The 20,751-nt window shown below is 40.4% G+C and overlaps 1 long non-coding RNA gene across 1 annotated transcript; it reads right to left on the bottom strand.

Moving 5' to 3' along the window:
* Window positions 1–804: 804 nt before the first annotated feature.
* Window positions 805–20,195, bottom strand: LOC146361373 (uncharacterized). Its single transcript, XR_014799440.1, has 2 exons — window positions 19,972–20,195; window positions 805–3,844 (listed from the first exon to the last, which is right to left on the bottom strand). It is a non-coding gene; the product is annotated as an uncharacterized LOC146361373 (long non-coding RNA).
* Between the last annotated feature and the right edge of the window lie 556 nt (window positions 20,196–20,751).

Raw genomic sequence — 20,751 nt, 5'->3', positions numbered from 1 at the left:
ATTACTAATGGCGCTTAGCCTCTTCTATTTGCAGAAACAGACTTCATAATACTGCATTGGGCTTTTTTTTTTTTTTTTTCTCTTTTTTTGCTTCTGTGACAAATTCACCTGTGTCTCTGCTGGTGAACTTGTTTCTTTTTCCCTCTTTTCTCTTTTGGGGCGAGATATTTTTATCAGCTCCATGGGGTTTCTTTTTGTATTTCTGCCTCTGTCTCTCTCTCTATGCTCTTGTCAGCTTTTTGGCATTTTTTTTTTATTTGCAAATAAACCAAAACCAAAAGTATTTATATCTAAATAAAACCAGGAGGTGTTTGAACGTAGCTGGCATTGTTCCCTGTGACACCTCAAATCACCAGCCCTTTCCTCAAACCCATCCATCTATCCGTCACTGCGTGCAGCATCACGGTTTTGTATGTTTGTTTAGAGTGAAGGGGCAGGAAATGGACGAGTTGTGGAGATGAAAGGGGATTCAGGCCACGTGGCAGCGCCTACACTGGAGCCTCAGTCCTCTGTGTCTGTCGCTGAGTCCCTCTGTCTGTCCATCTGTCCCTGCGCTCTCAAAGAGACGTTTATCCCACCACAAGGGTCATTCAGAACACACACACACACACATATATATACAGAGAAGAAAGAAAGAAAGAAGCACACCCTCTTCTGACTGGACAAATGGACACTCGGTGATGAGTGAGGCTCTTCAGGGCGCTTTAATCGTCCTGTCCAATGAAAGTAAAGAGCTTTGTTTTTAACCTAAAAGCTGACTAATGCCTAAGATACTTGGAGGACAAAACAGGCAGAGAGCACACCTTCTGTTGATCTGTTTTTATTGCACAGATTAAAGCAAAGAGACATTGCAAATACAGATTTTTGTGAGTTAAGAAAATAAGCATTTTTCCAGTGTTTCTTTTTTTTCTTTAATGGTTAATAACCCACATTTGAAGACGCATGTTTTCACTGTGACGACATTGTTATACATCAAATTGCTTTGTAGTACTTTCTGCAATCAAGATAGCTATCACTTTATCCGGCTCTGCTCCACAGCTTTGAAATGCTGCACAGACACAGCGAACAAATCAGCAATAAAATCGATTGTTTTTTCAATGGAGTTTGGAATTAAAACACTGCATGAAGAACAGGCACAAAAATCCCTTCGTGTACAGTGAAAAGTGCATTATCTGACATTACAGCACGGCTGCACAGCTTACAATACTCTGCTACTTGAGCTCATTCATAAAAGAAAAGAAGAAAAAAAAGCAGGAAAAAAACGATTCATATCAACACATTATGAGCGTTTCTGTCTTACTGTGAGCGCCGAACATCACATTCAACTTGACATGATGTTGAATAAATGGGAATCGTGTACATGATGTAGAAAATTTCCGGTTACATAAACTGATAAGTCCCACCTCAGCTCTACCGAAATGAAACGGTATATCTGAGAGGAGCTGGCGATGGAGTATTTTCAGTAGATGTGACAATGTGACATCATGCTGAGGGGAAATGAGCAGGAGCAGAGATATATTCCCCCCCAAAAAAATAAAAAATCTACCGGCTCTATCCCTGAGCTTTACTGACAAAAATGTCTTTAGGTGGTGAGGATTATGGATTAATCTATAATAACTAGTGAAGGGAAAGAGAAAGGAAGGAGAAAAAAAAACAGTCTCTGGAGCCTCGAGTCTGAGATACTAGCACGAGAAATACTGCCTCATCATCTAATGTTCCCGCTAATATTCCCAAATTATATCGTTTAGACCTGTATCAGCGCTCCAGAATTAATCATCATTTCTTTGACACTGCCCATCCCCAGAGTTCATTAAATAAACTATTTCCCCTCCTCTAATTTCTACAAGTTGTGAAGTCTTTTTTTTTTCTTTTCGGTCCCCTTCGCCCCCGCCCCCAACCCCTCCATTTCTTCATAATCTGTTTATCCGCAAGTGTCGCATTACATTTGCAAAGCAGCTGGGGGGACCACTGCCATCTTGTATGGAGGGGCTTCAGCGTGATTACCCGGCCTCGTATTTGGCGCGCACTCAGACTTGTCAAATCCTTTGATCTGAACTGTCTTCATAATCACTTCAAAAAGTCTTCCTGAGAGCGTGAGGGCTTTACAAATGGGCTTCCCACTTTCACAGGGCTACACTCGTACTCCCTCTCAGTCTCTCTGGTTGGGTGTGTGTGCTTCCTGTGCATGTCTGCTTTAGCCTCTGCTTCTTCTTCTGTGTTCATTCTTCTCCACCTTTATCGTGGAAAAAAGACAACTAAGCATCTTCTCCAACCTGCGCGTCATATTAAGCCATTACAATGTCACCTATTCATTTGGAGGTTTGATTTCAGCATTATGTCTAAAGTGGGACGAGTGCTAGGTCAGGTGCATCCAAAACTAGGGCACAGACTTCTTAAACAGTCTATTAGTACAGTTAACTGGGAATTGAGACATTATTTGTCATAATGTTACTTTAAAATGTTTTCATGGTCAAAAAACCTGCTGGGTGACTCCTAGTGGCTCATTCTGCTCCCACCCTGTCAGTCAAAGTGGCCACACCCTCAATAAACCCTCAATAAATAGGCCTTATTATAACTTCAATTAAAGGTCACCTCCTGTACAGTTGTCGGCGAGAGCTAAATCAGCATAAAGCATAGTCATGAAAAGCTAAACATGTTTAAACCTAATATAAAGATGAAAATTTTAACTTGGGAGTCTCATGTTCAGATCCAACCTCGAGTGTCCATTGGAGGAACTGCAGTCTCGGTATGCATCCATGCTAATAGTACAAATACAGCCAAGCTCCATAAGTATTATTTATAATGTGCTAAACAGTGGATAATATAGCAAATCATCAGCAAAACAGCACTCCCATTAAGTAAATGATTCAGGCAGGGATGTTCTGAGCAGAAGCCCTTCCTCCACTTGCAAACTTGCAACCGTCATTTGCTGCAGTTGCTGCAGTTACTGCAGTAAACGCTGTAATGACCCTTTAAACACCTTTAACTTCCACACAGTGAAAACACCTGTGTGGGTGGTGTGCACAGCCCTGCAATTAGGCCACAGCTTGTAGCCCTCCATCACTTCAGTTTGAGTGAGATTTATGTGTACGCCTATTGCTGCTCCTGTTTAGTCATATGCATATATTATATACAGTGTATTGTGAAGTCCCTGCCCCTCCCTCCTTGTGTTGGGGGGTTTACATATGTACTTCTTTTGTAGTTCATTATCTAAATAGCTGCACATTTCCTTCCTTCTTTCTCTGATATATCCGTCGGTCTACCGCTGGATTTTGGGGGGGAAAGCCTGAACTGATAGAGATAATGGTGGCCTTTAAGTATATTTTTAATAACCTGCCCCTGCTGTGCCACCTGAATGTCCCCTCTCTCCCTCTCTCTACATGGATGGATAGATGGATGGATGGAGGTGGAAGTGGTGACGGTGGCAGCAGCAGTGGCAGCAGTGGCGACAGGGGAGGTGAGGGGGTGTAAAAGGAGCACCCCCGCCCTCCTTCATTCTGCGCTTCAACAATAGCATTTGCATATTTTTATACTCTGTCTTCCTCTCTCCCTCTCTCAAAGAAAACAGCCTGAAGCGTGAATACTCCAGCAGCAGGCGTGCAGAGGAAAACGGAAGCTGGGGAGACGACGTGTCCGCTTTCGCTGGGGGGAGAGAGAGAGAGAGACAGTGCAAGCACACACACACACACACACACACACATGCAACCCTTACCTCCAGAGGTGTTGCATCAGGGGTGAGGATGAAGGGGGGGACAGGGGGGCGAGGAGGGGTGACCAAAGTTTGGTGTGTGTGTTTGAGTATATATGAGTGTGTGTGTGTGTGCACCAGGGGAGTGTGGCGCTCCTGAAAGAGACAAAGAAGAAAGCAGACATTAGAATCAGATGGACACACTGTAAAAAAATAAATACATAAATGCAAAGAAATTTATTAAATCAATTAAAACTGAAGACAATAGAAAAAATGCAGTGAAATGAGCTAAGAAGAGCTGTTTCATTGTACTTCAGCTTTTTGATTTTGTGCTACTTTACACCAATTCTTCACTAAATTTCAAATATTATGATTTTACTCTGTGTTTTTTAACATATATTAATTTGAGTTACCTAAGTAATAAAGTAGTTTTAGAATATGATCCTCTCTTAAGAGTTAAACCCCCCAAAAGGTCATTTTCAGCAAGGTAGAAATGCTGCTTACACACTGATACATGGATAATAATTATTAGATTATATAATATAAAATAATCTAACACTTACAGGGGACATTTATTCACTGTGTGTGCTTTATCTTGAGAACTTTTTGACATCGTTTGACTTTGCAAACATGTGAATGCAACTGAGTGTTTTTTACAGTGTGGTACCGACATTTAATTATGTATCAGATATGAATTTATTGAATAAATAGTTTCATTTGTTTTATTTTTAATTAGTTTAACTTTTTTTTTCTTTTTTTCAGTTCAGCTTAACTTTCAGATCAGGTTTGCTCCTTTTAGTGATTAAATGTTTTATTTCAAACATGTAAATATAAAAAATATATTGTACAATACACTGTAGGTCTCTTGTGAAGCAGAAAAGCAAATGACATAAGTTCTATTGTTCACAAATCATTAGTTTTAGTCTACTTTTTCATTTTTTATCCTATTGGCAATTTTTATCAGGGGAAAAACTTAAGAAATTAAAACAATCAACACTTTTTGAAGGCAAATGAACCTTAATTCAAACATCTGAGACTCAACAAAGAAACACGTCAAAACCTGTATTGTTTTATTTTTGTTACTTTCACATTAAAGTCTAGCTTTTATTTTAGTTCGCTACAATGTCTGTTTGTTTTTAACAATAAGTTTTGGTTTTCAGTTTGTGTTTTTTAACCATAATATGGTTACTTTTTAGTTGATTTTACACAGAAAACATTGAAAATAACGTATTGCTAAGGACTAAAAGACTGAATTTCTTCCATATAATCTTTAATAATTTTATTCTATCTCATCTTTTGTGCGGCTCACTCTACAGTTTTCCAATGTCTCATATTCAGCACATTATTTGAGTCTTTTTCTCTGTATTTATCTGACGTCTTTTAGTGAGGTTGTGGGGTTTTTAAAAATGTGCTCCTACAATTTTTTTCTTTAAATTTAAGTTACCTGTTTAGATTTAAGTACAACTTTATTTATTAAATTTTAAAGTTCTTCATAAAAAGGACTGTGACCTGAGCTGCTCTCCTCTGATCAGTGCCGGGAAACGCTTGATTGTTAGCACCTGATGTTGAGTGTCTATTTCTACAGATATACTGCTCAACTTTTGCTTTGTAATACAAGAAGATACAGACGTAATTAGATATTACAGTGTAAACTGATTTAATGTGGGGATACTTCATATCAAGGGGAAGGAAGGTATGTGTTGTAGCATTTGTGGATACTTTGTCTTTCTGTACTCTTCTTCTTCCCAGTGCTATGAATTCAGGTCTTTAACCTTCAGCCTGCCTGACGTTACATATGTAAGTAGAAGATGAATCCAAAAATGCAGACTTTTACAGAAAACAGCTCTTTGTAACTCAAAAATAATAATTTTAGCAAATTCAAAATGCTTTTAGAAATCAGTACATCAGTTAGTAAATCTTCGGCTTGTTTTTTGATCTCACATATGTAAATATTTTTTTTATCTGTCTGTCCTTTCAGGTGAACGTTTAAAAAACACTCCATCCAGGCTGAATTTCATCTTTGTTTTTAAGAAATGTATTTATTTTCATTTATATTTTATCGTTTAAAAACTTTACTCCATCAGTAAACTTACCCTTCAAAAGTAAAAAAGTAAGCAAAGTTAATTGATAAAACCACTTTCACAGACATAAAGTCACAAAGTGCTTTACAATCAAAACCCTGTAAAATACTGTCGTACCTCATTGCATGCTGTTGCCTATTTACATCTATTCAGATAACAATTCCTGAATTACTTTTAGGCTACTCGGCCGTACTTGTTTAGATAAAATTTGTGCACCATCGGCTTCTTTTTTACATCAAAAACACAAACTAAATAATGCTTCAAACATTCAGACACAATGACGAACAAGAAATGTGAAGATGGGGATTTGACAGCCATCCTGTCAATATTATAAACACAGTCTGCAGTCTTCACATCACACAGTGCCACCCAGTAAACATCTAGCTCAAGGTAAACATTCTTGTCCCCAAGAATAAAAGTAAGCTGCTCTAAAGTCTAACAGGAGACGCCTCTTCTCCTTAAAAAATTAAAGAAAAGGCTTCTTAGAAGTAAGCAGTCCGTTAGAAAAGATTCATTGTTGAGCTAATTCTGTGATTCTTAAACTTTTTTTCTGGCAAACAGAAAACAGTTGATGCCCCACACCATCAGAAAAAAACAAACAAAGGATCTCCAAAAAATGTTTCCACCACTGAAAAAAAGAACAATTTTTGCCATCCAAAAGTCAAAATCTGGGGTTATTATCTCAAAATTTCAACTCGTTAACTCAACTTTGGAACTTTGGAGAAACTAATTAAAGAATTTGAGGTAGTAATGTGAAATTTTGAGTCATTAAGTCAAATTGTTAGATAATAACCCAAGATTTTGACTGATAAGTGGCAAAAAAAAACAACAACACACATTTCAGTTGCAGAAGCAAGCTTTTAATCTGGACTTAAGTTGACTTTCAGTAATAAATAAATATCTGAAGGTGCTCACGCTGTGGGGTGGGCACCTTCAGTCCTTCCAGAATCAGTTGGGATCTTTCTTCATTCCCACTAACTTTGAGATTATTTTGTGTACTTCTTCTTTTCAGTCTTATGTGGGGATGTTTCTGGAAATGTATCCACTCGATAATACTTGTACAATTTTTTTTTTTCAGTTCTGGCTCCTCTAAACACACCAAAAGCACCTCTCGTGTCAATTTTAAGGCCTGAAGTGGCACTCTGTGGCATCTTCCTGTGTTTTCTATTTCTAGTTTAATCTATGCAAACGTGACTCGCTTGTGCTGCCTGGTCTATAATATAAGTTTACAAACACCACTCCATACTTTGTGTTGTCAGCTCTTTCCCGGAAACATGTTTGATTTTAAAGAACTACTGGGCATCTCGATGTGGCTAAGGAGCTCGACAGAAAATAAAATGTATGTAAAAGAACAAAACAGTGCCACCTACGCAGTTTGATTGGCAGGTTGTTTCTGGAAAGTGCAGCACAGAGATGCAGCAGAACTGCGAGCCATGAAAGATGGAAATGAAGCAGAGATGAATACACTTTCCCCTGGTTTTCACCAAAGCTGCTTTATTGTCAGTGGCATTCTCTTAATTTAAGTCCAACTGGCTTGTACTTGCAGGGTATAAGGAAAAAAAGGCCGGGATCAGCCACTGAATCAAATATTTTGCATACAAATGGCATTTAGAAATGAGAGGATGGATCTGAGGTGTGACACGGGCTCCTGTGGGTGCAGTTTTATCTGCATTGAAGACTCTGAGCGGCGTTACGTAACAGTGTTGTTCAGAGGTGTTGTTCAGAGGTGTCGCTGGAGGCGGAGGAGGGCACACAGGTTGGATGAATACAGGTTAAAGTGGAGTTCGAGAGAGGTTTACGACATATACATCACCCACAGCGGGAAATCTAAATGCAGGGCGATGTGTTCCACTAGCAATCTGATACCAAGTAAATACAGGTCCAATACTGCTGAGACCAATACTGATACCGATACTTTGATCCTATTAAGGCAGGTTACGTATGGGAGAGCAGTGTGTCATAATGAATTTTTCACAATTCAGTTGGCTATGTTCTTAACTTCCCAGTAATCGCCCCAGTATCGATCTAATACCGATACCAGCATCAGTATCGATACTTGCATCGATCAGCCTACATCTAGCTTCCACCTCACACCTACAACATGAAGGTTTCATTCTCAAGAGATGCAGATGTACTTTCATTTCACATGACACCTTGCTTTACCTGAAGCTCAGACAAAGAAGTAGGAAAACCTCAAGCTTTCTGTCATTTCTTCTGTTTTGACAGTGAAGATATCTTCAGTGGCAATATATAGTAATATGAGCACATGTGATGCCATATGTTGTGAAGAAAGGTGGTTTTTGACCTAAATTGATGACACTTGACACGCTGAAGTTAACACTACCTTTCAGTCTGTGTGAAAACTATTTATAATCAGAGCTGAAACTCCCCGAACAACAGATCTAACTTGTTTCTGCTTGGCTGAAAGCAAACCATGCTATTCTGTTATTCATTTTTTCTTTTGGGGGGTAAAGGGAAAAAAAGTCTGCTGCACAGCAAATAGAGAGTCACATATTCAATACACATGTTCACACGCAGCCAACATCACTTCCTGGAACGACAAACTGACAGTGCACGACCAAAAGCCAAGAGCTGAGAGGGATATTTGACTTGACAGTCCATGCTGAGGCAATTTTCCAATGTGGTTGAGCAACAAAGTTCTATTGTGCTTTGCTCTGTGCTGCATTGTTTAATTCTCCTCTAATTACTCATCATTTATACAGCCTAAAGATCCCCACTCAAGGTAAGCTAAATTAAAAAACAAGCTCTGAAATGAAAACAGACTAAAGAGTCTAGTGGGATAAAACCGAGTACAACCTCCTTTCTCTCCAGTTCAGTGACATGCAGTATTTCCCAGCCTGGTTTGCAGCCTGCACTAAGGCCTGCTGGTGAGTAATGTGTGATGGGTGTGAGCTCAGAGGGGTCGGCGGCCAGCGTGCAATCTCCTCAAAGCCGCTTTTGTGGTGCTGCTGGCTTGAATGCTCACTCCAGGCTATGGACAAAGAAGGGAGGGAGGAAATGGGGAGGAAAAGTGAAAGGGGGGAAGCTAGCAGCAGCTCCGTGGAGCAGCGAAAGAGAGAGTGTGCGTCTAAGTGTGGCCAATCATACTCCTATTGAGGCTTTTGCAGTTGTAACACTTCCAGAAATCACGTCTGGTGTCTCTCCTCGAGACTGTTGCATTAAGGAGTTAAAAGGTCGGGGAGAAATTCTGTCGAACAACCCAATCAGGAGGCTGCTTAATATGCACAAATCCTTCAGTGAACTCTATGAAAGCCTGAGTTCATGGGCTGGATGGGTACCCAACTTTAACAGGGAGGGGGTTCATTTGGCTCAAATCATGTATCTAAAAAGAATACAATGAAAATAAAGAAGAAGAAAAAAACAGGAGATAGTGAATACATATTGTCACTTATATGCACTAGCACTCATAAAACAGAGGATTTTAACTAAAATGCCCTGAAATATCCATTAAATTTACATTTTAAAGAGTGCTAAGAGAGTCGATCCTATATGATTAATAAGACTATACACTCTACCACCGTTACAGACTACACAACAAATTTAAGGATAAACAAGTTCCTCTAAACCACATCATGACTCGGTACGCTTAATTACGACCATTCACATATGGGACACTCATAGAGAAATGTAGCCACAGTTATAGAAGTGCAAAAATATCTGTGTTAGATTGGAGAGGGAAAGCAGGAAAGACATTTTCTCAAGGTGCAGAAGTCAATCTATGAACTCACCAACCACCAAGACAGTGGACTGTGAGCAGGGCTGGACTGGGACAAATAGTCGGGTCCATATTTTTGGTCCAGGCAACCCACCATGATCGCTCAAAAAATTAATATATATACATATATATATATATATATTAGGGGTGCAACGATACTCGTATCGATATTGAACCGTTCGATACAGTGCTTTCAGTTCGGTACGCATATGTATCGAACAATACAAAATTTTTAATTTATTTTATCAACTTTCCTTCTGACGATGCTGTCTGTGTTGAGCGCTCAGTGGATCTGCGCTCGACAGTGCAGCCTAGGCGGAGTAGTCGAACGCAGATTCACTGAGGCAGGGCAAGCTAGCGAGACAGATGTTAAGCGCTCCTTGCAACATGGCAAATTGAACCCCCCCCCCCCCCCCCCATTCAGATGTGGCGTTTGGAACTATTTTGGTTTTCATGTGACATATGACCCTGAAGGTAAGCGCGTCATGGACTAAAGTAAAACAGTTGGATGTGCCACGCAATGCTCAATTACATGGGTGGGAACTAGTGTGTTAGCGCAGTTAGCTCGTTAACGTGTTGGCCGTCCAGCCCCACGCACGGGGCGATCCGCGGTAGCTCGTTAACGGAGATTTGCCGTGTTGTGGCGTTAACGTCATTTCAGTGAGATTAACGCTGACAGCACTAGTGGAACACAACGAATATGACTGCACATTTACTCCGACATCATCCTAGTGCAAAAGACAAGTGGAAGCAGACAAAAACAACAAGCAGGCATGCTACAAACTTTACCCGAGTCATTTAGACAGCCGTTAGCACATGATTCTCCTTATGGGGACCTGATATGTTTAATATGCTGCTGAGAATATAGCCCAGAAGAAGCATATAGTATAGCTTTTATTTTGGAAAGAGCCATTTCTCTGTAATAAACTCTCTTTTCCAAAGATGAGTGATTCCTCAATCAGATACAGGGCTCACAGTCGGGCTACCAAAATCTATCTCTGCCCTGCCCGTCGGGCTATGATAGGAAGGAAAAATATATGTCAATGCTTTTGCATTCTTTCGGAAATGTAGCTGGGTAATTATGTCATTGGCATCGGTGAGCCACTGTCAATATGTGACATATTGAAATCGCGTTTGAATTTGCGCTTGTTTTTTGCTTTCACTTTGCAATCGCACGAACTGTGTATAGAGAGCGACAGCACTGATTGGTGAGTGACGATAATTTGCGCACCAATTCCTCTGACATCGTCTTATCAATCGTTAGCTTACTATGCAAACATGACAAGTGAAATCTCCCGCAGCAAGCTTAAACATGTAAGAGGTTGATCGCGCAGAGAATCGCTGAGCGTTATGTGAGTGCGTGTGTAAAAGCAGCAGGATATATATTTTAGTTCTGCTGAGCCAAATAAGACAGGTCAGGGTGAAGAAGTGACCACAAAACGGAAAAGTTATGACAAATCAGACTATAAGGCAAAAAGAAAGTGCAGCTTTATGGTTTCATGGACAAAAGAATTTCTGTGGCTGCAATATGACAAGCTATATAACCAGGGGTGCACATAAGTGGTCCGCAGGTGCGCATTTGCTGTCAAAATAAAAAACGCGCACAAGATAAGAAGTTAATATTATATAATTATACAATATTATACTTTAATGTATAATATTGTAAAGGAAACAAAACAGGAAACAAAACATCAATCAAAAAATTGCTCTCTTTTTTATTCGGGCTACTTAAATTTATTTTGGGCTACCAAAAACTGAAGAGTCCCTGCCCGAAGGGCTACCAGGGATTTTGAAATTTTGCGAGCCCTGAGATATATATATATTTTTTTATTACTTTTTTGTTTCAGCAACATAAAATTTAAAAACTGTACTTTTGAGTTAAAATATATATTTATAATTTTAATAAATGACAAATTAAAAAGGCATGAACATTTTTTTTGTATCGAAAAAATATCGAACCGTGACACCAAAGTATCAAACCGAACCGAACCGTGAATTTTGTGTATCGTTGCACCCCTAATAAATATATATATATATATATATATATATATATATATTATACATGCACATATCATGTACACATTTCATTTTTTTTTAATTACAGATATTAGAACAGTTTTTACTCAGGTCAGAATATTCATTCATTTTACCTGAACCCTTAAATCGCTCCCTTCCTAATTATCTCCATCTAGTTGTTACTGGTACTACTGTTCACTGTAGAGCAGCAACGACAGATAACATGTCGCTTCATTTGACACATTTTGCTGCATCTATTTTTACTTTCTTTTTATTGTTTTCTTTCAGCTTTCCAGCTCTACTTTTTTTCAACTTTTTCTATAGACTGTGTGGTTTGATTGAGACTCAGTTAGCTACCATTTTACACTTATACTGAAACTTCAAGCAAGAGCTGGTTTACATTTAGCATAAAGATGCCTTTTCTAGCACTATGATTTGAGAAAATAACATATTTTAGAAATTATGTCAGTAAAAAAATCGATGTCTAACAGTAAAATCCTGATTGTTGCCACGTTGTAATGCTAACTTTGCTAGCATTAATTTTATCTTTTGGGCCAGAGCTAAATGATAAAGCTGATCATCCATGGGGGCAAGAGCTAGAGCTAAAGCTCTAAAACATAAAACCTTACAACTTCTGAATATATACTCTTAAGCCTAATGCTTCCAAATATGGAGGGTTAATAAATTGTTATATACTTGAGAATGGTTATACACTTGGAAAAAAAAACCCTACAAAATGAAAATATCTCCAACTCTAGGTATCATTGCTGTAAATGCCTGATCCTTCATGTAAAAGCATAATAAGATTTTCTTAAACAAAGCCACCTACAATAGCTAAACACCTTCAGCATGGCCAAAAGAAAGTGAACTACACCACCTAAACACCCTGTTATGGTTCATATGGCTGCACGTTTGTGACTTCCACTTTACCCAATGTGTGTGTGCAAGAGCTGTAAGCTGAGGGAGGGGAAGAGGGAGAGCCATCGAGAAGAAGATGTATGTAAACCCATTTCCAAACAAATGGGCCCGACTGCACAGCAACGGAGAGAGGTGCCATAAGCGTCCAGCGTGCATAATGCCCGCATGAATCAAGACTTCCCGGCTGTTGAATGTGACCACACAAGCTTGTGTTTGAATAGCACATATCATCAACAACAGTCGCCGACCCTCAACAGCAAGGCCCCATTCTGAAGTTGGGAGTCACTGATCATTATTGTAAATGCCTTGAAACTGGAGGTAGCTAGCCACATTCAGTCACTCATACATGTTTATACAGTTTGTGTATGATGGAGATGCAGTACAATATAGTACATGTAAAACAAAAACAGGGGAGGTTCAAAGTGTTGTGCTGAGGACAAATAAGGGACAAATAGAAGGCTTTTAAGAGCTTATGCAGCAGTGCATTTAGTTTTAGTATGCTCTTCCAGGAAGCCATTGCTACCAATAATTTCACTTCAATATGGTAATCAGTGACCACACTTTTAAAACTAATCAGAGCTTAGCTCCCTAGACCAGAGCTGTAAAATCATAATGCAAGGAGACAAACTGTATTAACCCTCTCGAGGCAGGCGTTGCCGATTTGCAACAGTTAAAAACTAACAACCTGATTACCCCACATACATATTTTATGAGGTTTTTTTACTCAGAAGTACCACTGCAGGACTTGGTTGTGCATTAGCAACAAAAAGTTTAATTTGAGCCTGAGAGGGTTAACTTTAGGACTGATTTGACACTAATAAAGTTGGTTAGAGGGTCTGGGTTACTCTTATCATGTTGGCCTTGGTGCGCCACTGCCAACTTCTCAACTAGCTTTTTTATTCGCATTTTCCAATAGACTTCCAGTTTCATATAATGAATGAAGTCCTGTGGAACTGTAGCCTGAAACTTCACATGGCTAAATTATTGAAAAGGAGCCATTGTTGGATTTTTACAGGTTTCAGTTTTTGACTATTAGAGATGTCACAAGACCACAAGCCATTTTACAAGATATGCCAGTTAGATTATGCTTTGAAATCATCACCATGACCAGCTAGTGTCATTTAACTACCTTTCTAATATAGTTATCCTTGGTAAGTGGAGGAAGTTTGTCTTTACTGTCACATTTTTTTTAAAATTCGGACACATAATTGATAGTTCCCAATAAAAAGGAGTATCGCTTGTTGTAGGAATTGAATGACTCTCATACATCATCTGTAATGTGACCAAATTTCTTTATATTTTCACAAGTCCAATCAGAGCGTACATCAATGTGCAGTATTAAAAACAAAATCTTGTTTTTGTCGATACATTTTACAAAAATGAACACAGTGGAGCATGTTTAAATACAAGTCCAGGACAGTTCAGGAAAAAGAATCCTTAGATTATTAAAACAGTGCAAGAGAGTAAAGATCACCAACTTGCAGTAAGAACATTAGAGCCATTATTCTCAGAAATGAAGACTGTTGCTCATGTTTAAAGTTCAAACAATCTGAACGATAAACTGAGAACTGTCTGAATAATATTTGTTTATAAACAGATTTAACCCTCTGATGAGTCTTTTTTTAAGACAAGAAAGAGTATAAGAGCTATAAATTTTGTCCCCTAATTGCTAAAACGTTGATAACAGTTTTTTCGTTTGTTTTTTAAGCCAAAAGTCATATATATATATATATATATATATATATATATATATTCTAGCAGCACATGGTGTCCAGGTCCAAGGGCTACAACAAAGTCAACTCTGGCGTTCAGCCTGCATTAACAGCCTTGTGCACACTCATTTTAGCATTTCCACCACTCCAATTACACATTCTTTACCTTCCCCTCCATCCAACCTGTGCTGGTCCCATTAGAGCTGTAGATTTTCTGCTCATTTGCTAAGCATCATGCATCATCAGACAGATGCAGGTTTGCGCTGTCTGTCTGCACATGTGCGTCAAACCTGCACCCAGGCACAAACTCACATGTGCGCATGCGTATACACGGGGCGGAAAAGAAACCAAAATGTGCAGCTTTCTCTGCTCTGCAAAATACAATACCCACAAAATGCTGGTTCACATATACACATGATCACCCTGAGAGGCCTGGGTCTGAGCAAGAGCCCTGCCTGGGGATGTGTGTGTGGGGGGGGGGACTACCCTTGATACCCACAACCAACACAGCATGCATGGCAGCAACAGTATGTGTGTGTGTGCGAGCATGTGTCTACAAACACAGAAATGTGTTTGCACGCATTCGAGAGGCTCCACTGTGACACAACAAGGCCATTATTTATCCCCTGATTGGGATGAAGGCAACAGCATTGGATTTGCACTACGCTGTGGCTCCCATAAAGACCAAGAGACGACATTTCCTCCCCATTTCCCTCATGAATATCAAAGACGAGGCAGCGCCAGCGCCACTGCCACAGCAACACATAAGGAAAAATTACAGCCCTATTATTTTATTTGCATTACCTGTAATAGGCACCATATTGGGCGCTGTATTTATTGCCTTATCAGCAGCAGCTTGGCTGTAAACATTTACTGATTTATTAGTCATCAGGCTTTACCCAAACATCAGACGTAATTACTGAGTAAATAGCGCAAGGACGGGATCGGGAATTTGGCGGGTTTTGCAGTGGATTGACCAGACTTAGCATGGAGAAAGCAGGCAGCTTTAGCGCTGGAGGTAGAACGCGTCTATCACAGATGGAAGATCTGTTTTTTTCCCCGCCGCTGGCTCGGACCCAGGCATGCCTATAGTAGCCTCGACAGGGAATCAAGTGAATGGCTATTATTTGTACAGCTCTATATCCAGAGTGAGTCCTATCAGGGATGTGGTTAGTGTTGTTTTTATTCTTTACCTGAGCGCCTGCTTCCATCCAATTATGTTGTTTGTCTTCTCAAAGACCCCAATACCTCTAGCTTTGTGCACCCCCCACCCCTCATCCTCCTCCTCCACGCAACCCTGCTCTTCCCCACGCTGTTCCACAAAAAAAAAGTTAGATAGAACTAGATCCATTAAGTTGCTGAAATGAACACTCAAAGACAAACACACACACACAAAAAAGTGGCAGAGCGGGTTACCCTAGGTGCGCCCGTTCTTCTGTTATCCAATTTTACTGGGATTTGGAGTGATTTGCGCCTCTCTCCCCGAGGGAAATAAATACTTTGATTAATGTAATCCTGGGCAGGGAGGTGCCACGAGCCCCCCTCTTCTATCCTCGGGGACCGCCACTGTTTAACAAACAAAAACAAAACAACAACAAAAAAGGGAGTAGAAGAAGACGAGGAACGTAAAAAAAAAAGCAGGAATGACGTGCAGAGCGGCTGCAAACCAGGCCGCTGAGCCAAAGTACGAGTCTGTAGAGTTGATTTGCAGCGGATTTGGTTTATTTATTAATTACTCGGCTTAATAACAGAATATCAGTCTTGATTAGCATGTGTAATACAGGCTAATAGAACAGAAAAATAGCAGCGTGTCCGTAAACTGATTTGCATACACAATAAAACTGGGTTTGTTTTGATGCTGTTGCTGCTGGAGGTGTAGTGTGTGTGTGTGTGTGTGTGTGTGTGTGTGTGTGTGTGTGTGTGTGTGTGTGTGTGTGTGTTGGGGCCTTAGTGCGGGCTGCAAAGATGCTTTACATCTGTATGTGTGGTGCAGGAAGGGGAGAGGGGGATGGATGACTGTGTGGCACCCAGTGAGGGGTGGGGATAGACTGGGACAAAGCTGGAGCACACACGCACCTTTACCCCTCACTCACCTCCTCACTATTTTATTTCCTCCTACATGTGCCCGCCTTCACCTTATTCCATATGCGCTCAGCCTCAGTGCAACTTTTGACCTTTGTTTTTAAATTAAATAATTTTAATTACAATCTGTTGCTCTTGCTCAACTTAAAACTTAGTTATTTTTTGCCTAATTGAAAGTGATTTTTTTTAATTCATTGTCAAAAACACATAGAAAGAATTACTTATATATATATATTTATATCCTCTCTTTAAAAAAAAAAGGCACAGCCATCTCTATTTTTCACCAAATTATAACATCCCTGCTGATTTCCAATCTGAAATCAATACCCGGCCCTGCTGATGCAACGCCTGAGCCAGGACTCTTGTTTGAAATGAGCACCAAGCATCACTACTGAGTGAGTCCTGCGATAACACTAAACATATAATCTTTACCTCCGCGTTGGCCTATTTGCAAGCTGTAGGCCTATAGTGCTTTCACCAACTAATACAGGGCAATTACCAGCCCCGTGTAGTGCAATATAACTCTACGGTGGCCTTTAATAATAGAATATTAATAAAGAGCCTCTGTCTCGTTTGAATGGCTGAAGTATGTGTGTGTGGAGGAAAAAAAATCCCATTCATGTCTGAAATTGAAGGCATGTTTAATGCTTAGACTCAGTGTGGCCCATTTAATTAGCGGTACAGGAGCTACATTATCATTTAAGTGCTCCAAGTTGGATTTGGCTTTAAATCAACGTTTGGCCCCCGACGTGTGTCGCACTCAACGTATGTCGCGTGGGGATTAGTGGGGGATAAATTATGGGTGCCCATAGGCAACTTATGGCAGCATAATTAAAATGGCGGGAAATGCATCAATATAATCTGAATGTTGGAACTTGTAGTGGTGGAGTGCCTCCCCAATAAACTGGCGGATGCAGAAAGTAGAGCCAGAGTGACCAAACTCGGCGATACTGCAAATTCTGACATCAACCTGATACGAAGTAAATACAGGGACAGTATTGCCGATACCAATACCAATATCTTTTACCTATAAAGGCAGCTTATTTAGAAGAGAGCAATATGTCATGATTTTTAAATTCTGAACACATTTCAATGACCACTAAGTCACTGTGATTTTTACATTTCCAAAATAATTATGTATTTAACACAATTCAGCGGGCTACATACTGAACTTAGGTGATAAAAGCAAAATCTGAACCCTATGGCGCTGCTATGATCTGATGCCAATACCAACGTTGGTATCGATACTAACGATATTTGAATGGCTCCACCTCTAGATATGTGAGGGGTTTGAGGGGGACAGAGTGACACTTATTTAGTGTTTTTTGTTGTGTAGTGCAGGTGCAGCAAGTATACTCTGAATTAAATCAACTTTAAAATGTTGCTCCTGGCGATCTGTGCAACTTGGCTCCCTGCTACCAATAACCATCACTGTCAGAACGGGTGCATAACGCAGAGTGATAACACCCAGTGCTTTTGCTGCTGCTGCTGCTGCTGCTGCTTGTGGTGAAGAGGGGAATGATGAAGACTGGATACTAAATGGCCGGTAGAGCAATAGGGGAGGGAGGAATTGCAAGAAAGAGCCTTTGACTTTGCTAATAATTATTAATGTCCCCGCGTCCTCGTCTGCTTCATATGGCTCAGAGTCATGGCTCAGGCGGCTGCAGATGGCGGCTGAACCACTATGCATATGAACCGTGCAGGACTGCGCTCTCGCTGATAGGCTCCTGTCCCGGATCGATACAGACAGCATTCCTTAGAAAGCTCAAGTTTTACGCGGAGGTCTAAGACATATTTAGAAAAAATAAATAAAATAAAAAAATACATATATATATATATATATATATATATATATATATAGTTTCATTTCATTATATATATATTATGGTGTGTTTGCCCCTGTTTTTCAAAAATGAGCACCACATCTTTGTTGCAGTGACCCACAGAAATCAGTCACTTTTCCTGCCGTGGGCGGGCGATATCTTAATTGCCAATCTTCCCCGTTCAGCCATTGATTCATGCCATAAAGTGGGAACGCACCTACGCACTGCAAGAAAATATACATGTACGTAAAGCCCATTTCATGCCATTCAGTCACTCATACTTTAAAAAAAAAAGAAGGGGGGGAGCTGAAAAAATGCACTGGCACACAGCAAGGTGAGGGTGAAAGGGTCCATTTTTTTCTTGCAGAATTACAATTTTCTTTTTTTTTCTTTTTCTTTTTTTAGGGGGGGGCGGGGGGGGGTAAAATCAGCTAACTAGGTTTGTGATTTAATGAAATAAACTCTTAAATAATTCAAATAAAGCCCACAAATATTAAAGAGGCAGGTTTTTTTGGAGGGGGGTTGCAGTGTAAGCTGCACCATGAGTAAGCGCGACACCTGGCGGCAGCTTCATCATTCTCAATCATCGAGGCCAACAACGACTTGCAAACCGTTTCCTCCACCTCAGCACCGACCGGAGCGCCGAGAGGTGGAGAGGCCTTTAATGCAGCTCAAATACACGAGAATTTATTTAATAAATTACAAAAATTATTTACATTAAAAAAAATCATGAAGAGTCAAGAATCTGGTGTTGATTTTTGTTCTAATTAATTTAAAGTTAACTTCTGCGCATATCTGAGATGAGTCATAAATGAGAAAACATCGTTTAAGATAATTAAAAAGGAATAACAGACAAATCAAGCGGGTTTGTTTGGCCCTCTCCTCCCGCTTGGAGCGGGCAGCACCGGTGCTGCTTGCCCGGGACACACCGAGCCCCTTTTCATCTCGACTCCAGTGCACAAACATACAGCTTAATGCGACCAGTGTTCCCCCTCTTTTATTGGGCTCACCATGGCTACCAAGCGCTGGGCTCAGAAATGCTCTGCCCCCTGAATCAATGAAGGGAAAGAGGTTTTTTAACCCGTGAGAAAAAGAAAAGAAAAAAAAAGTCACACTCAGCAGCTCCTCAAATCAACTTCGACTGTAAAATGTAACACAAACTTATTTCCTGTGCCTACTCCTCTCTTTGCCTTTATTTAAAAAAAAGAAAAGAAAAGAAAGAAAGAAAGAAAACTTTTCTTGACGCTCACTGGAAGATCTCCAAAAACCAAAACACACACGACAAAATCTGAAGTCATCCACATTCAAATCCGCGCTATTTATAAGCCTTTTTTCTCTCCTCTCTCCTAAACTTTAAACAAACTCCACAGCAGTGGAGGATCGATTCGTATTAAAACCCATTTTCATACTGCACTTGCCTACGCGAACTCTCTGGAGGATTCCACTGAGGGGTTTCCACTCTCTCTCTCTCTCTCTCTCCCTGCTTAAAAATGTGATTGATTGCACTTTTCTCCGGTGGACATTCGCTACAAAGCAGCACAGCATCTGCCCGATATTTATATATATATTTAATTTAAAAAAAATAATAATAAAAAAGAGAAAAAGAAAGGAAAGAAAGAGACGGGATGGCTGGGGCGCAAACTGCGGCGAGCATATTGATTTTTACGCATTCAGGAGAGAGGAAACCACAAACAAGAAGACGAAGAAGAAGAAGAAGAGGAGGAGGATACGAGTGCAGGCTGAAATGTCGTTTAAAGGACAGACAAGGTGGTGGTGGAGGTGGGGGAAAGAGAGCAAGCCACGAGCGAGAAGAAGAAGAACAAGAAGGCGATAAACTCCAAAACATCCCTCGTGCGCAAAAAATAAACAAACAAATAAATAAATAGGCAAAGGTTATCGATGATTGTTGACTTACCTCGTGTCCGAGAAAAGTGGAGCTGGTGCCGGTGATGGTCGGTGTCGGTGTGTGTGTTGGGTGGTGTTGTGTGTGTGAGGTGGGGGGTAATAAATAAGCTTCACCGTTGCTCGCGTGCAGCCTGGAAACGGTTATCTGTGTGTCTTTTTCCTACGACTTGGTGCTCCCTGAGATTTTCTTCCCTCTGCCTCGACTGAGCAGGAGCTGTGCTCGGCTCCGCTATTATTTTCACCAAAATGTATGAAAATTTATGCAAATGAAAATCAGCACTAACTGTTCGTCTCTTGTTGTACTTGGGGATGATTTTTTTTCCCTCTCCCCCCCCCCCCTTTTTTTCCTTTCTTTCTTTCCTTCTTTTTTTCATACACAATAAATGAACCCCACCACCCCCCACTACCCCACCCCACCCACCCCCAATCCGCAGCAGGGGAACTTGGGGGACCTTTTTTTGTAGTAAGCAAATAAATAATAAACACATCACATATCAGAGAGGAGTGGGTTTGTTTTCTTTCCCTGACTCCTCTTTTATGTATGTTACATATTTCTTCTTCTTCTGTTCTTTTTCCGGTCTTGTCTTCTCTGCATATGTGCTGTCACGTTTGTGCCGCTGGCCGCCTGAGACGCTCTTTCAAAGCGTGCGGCGGTGTGGACTGAGCAGCAGTAATTTAGACAGAAATCCTCACTGTATATTAATGAATGGAGGGGGCCCCACGGCTCTGGGCCCTAGCCTGCCCATTCAATGTAAACAAATCCACGCGGTTCCCTCGATTTTTGAGCCCA

The sequence above is a fragment of the Perissodus microlepis genome, chromosome 23 (genome assembly GCF_051167445.1).
Source record: "Perissodus microlepis isolate ML-2025 ecotype Zambia chromosome 23, ASM5116744v1, whole genome shotgun sequence".
Taxonomy (NCBI): domain Eukaryota; kingdom Metazoa; phylum Chordata; class Actinopteri; order Cichliformes; family Cichlidae; genus Perissodus; species Perissodus microlepis.
Note: the sequence above shows the minus strand (reverse complement) of the source record. Positions and strands in the feature narration are given on the sequence as shown.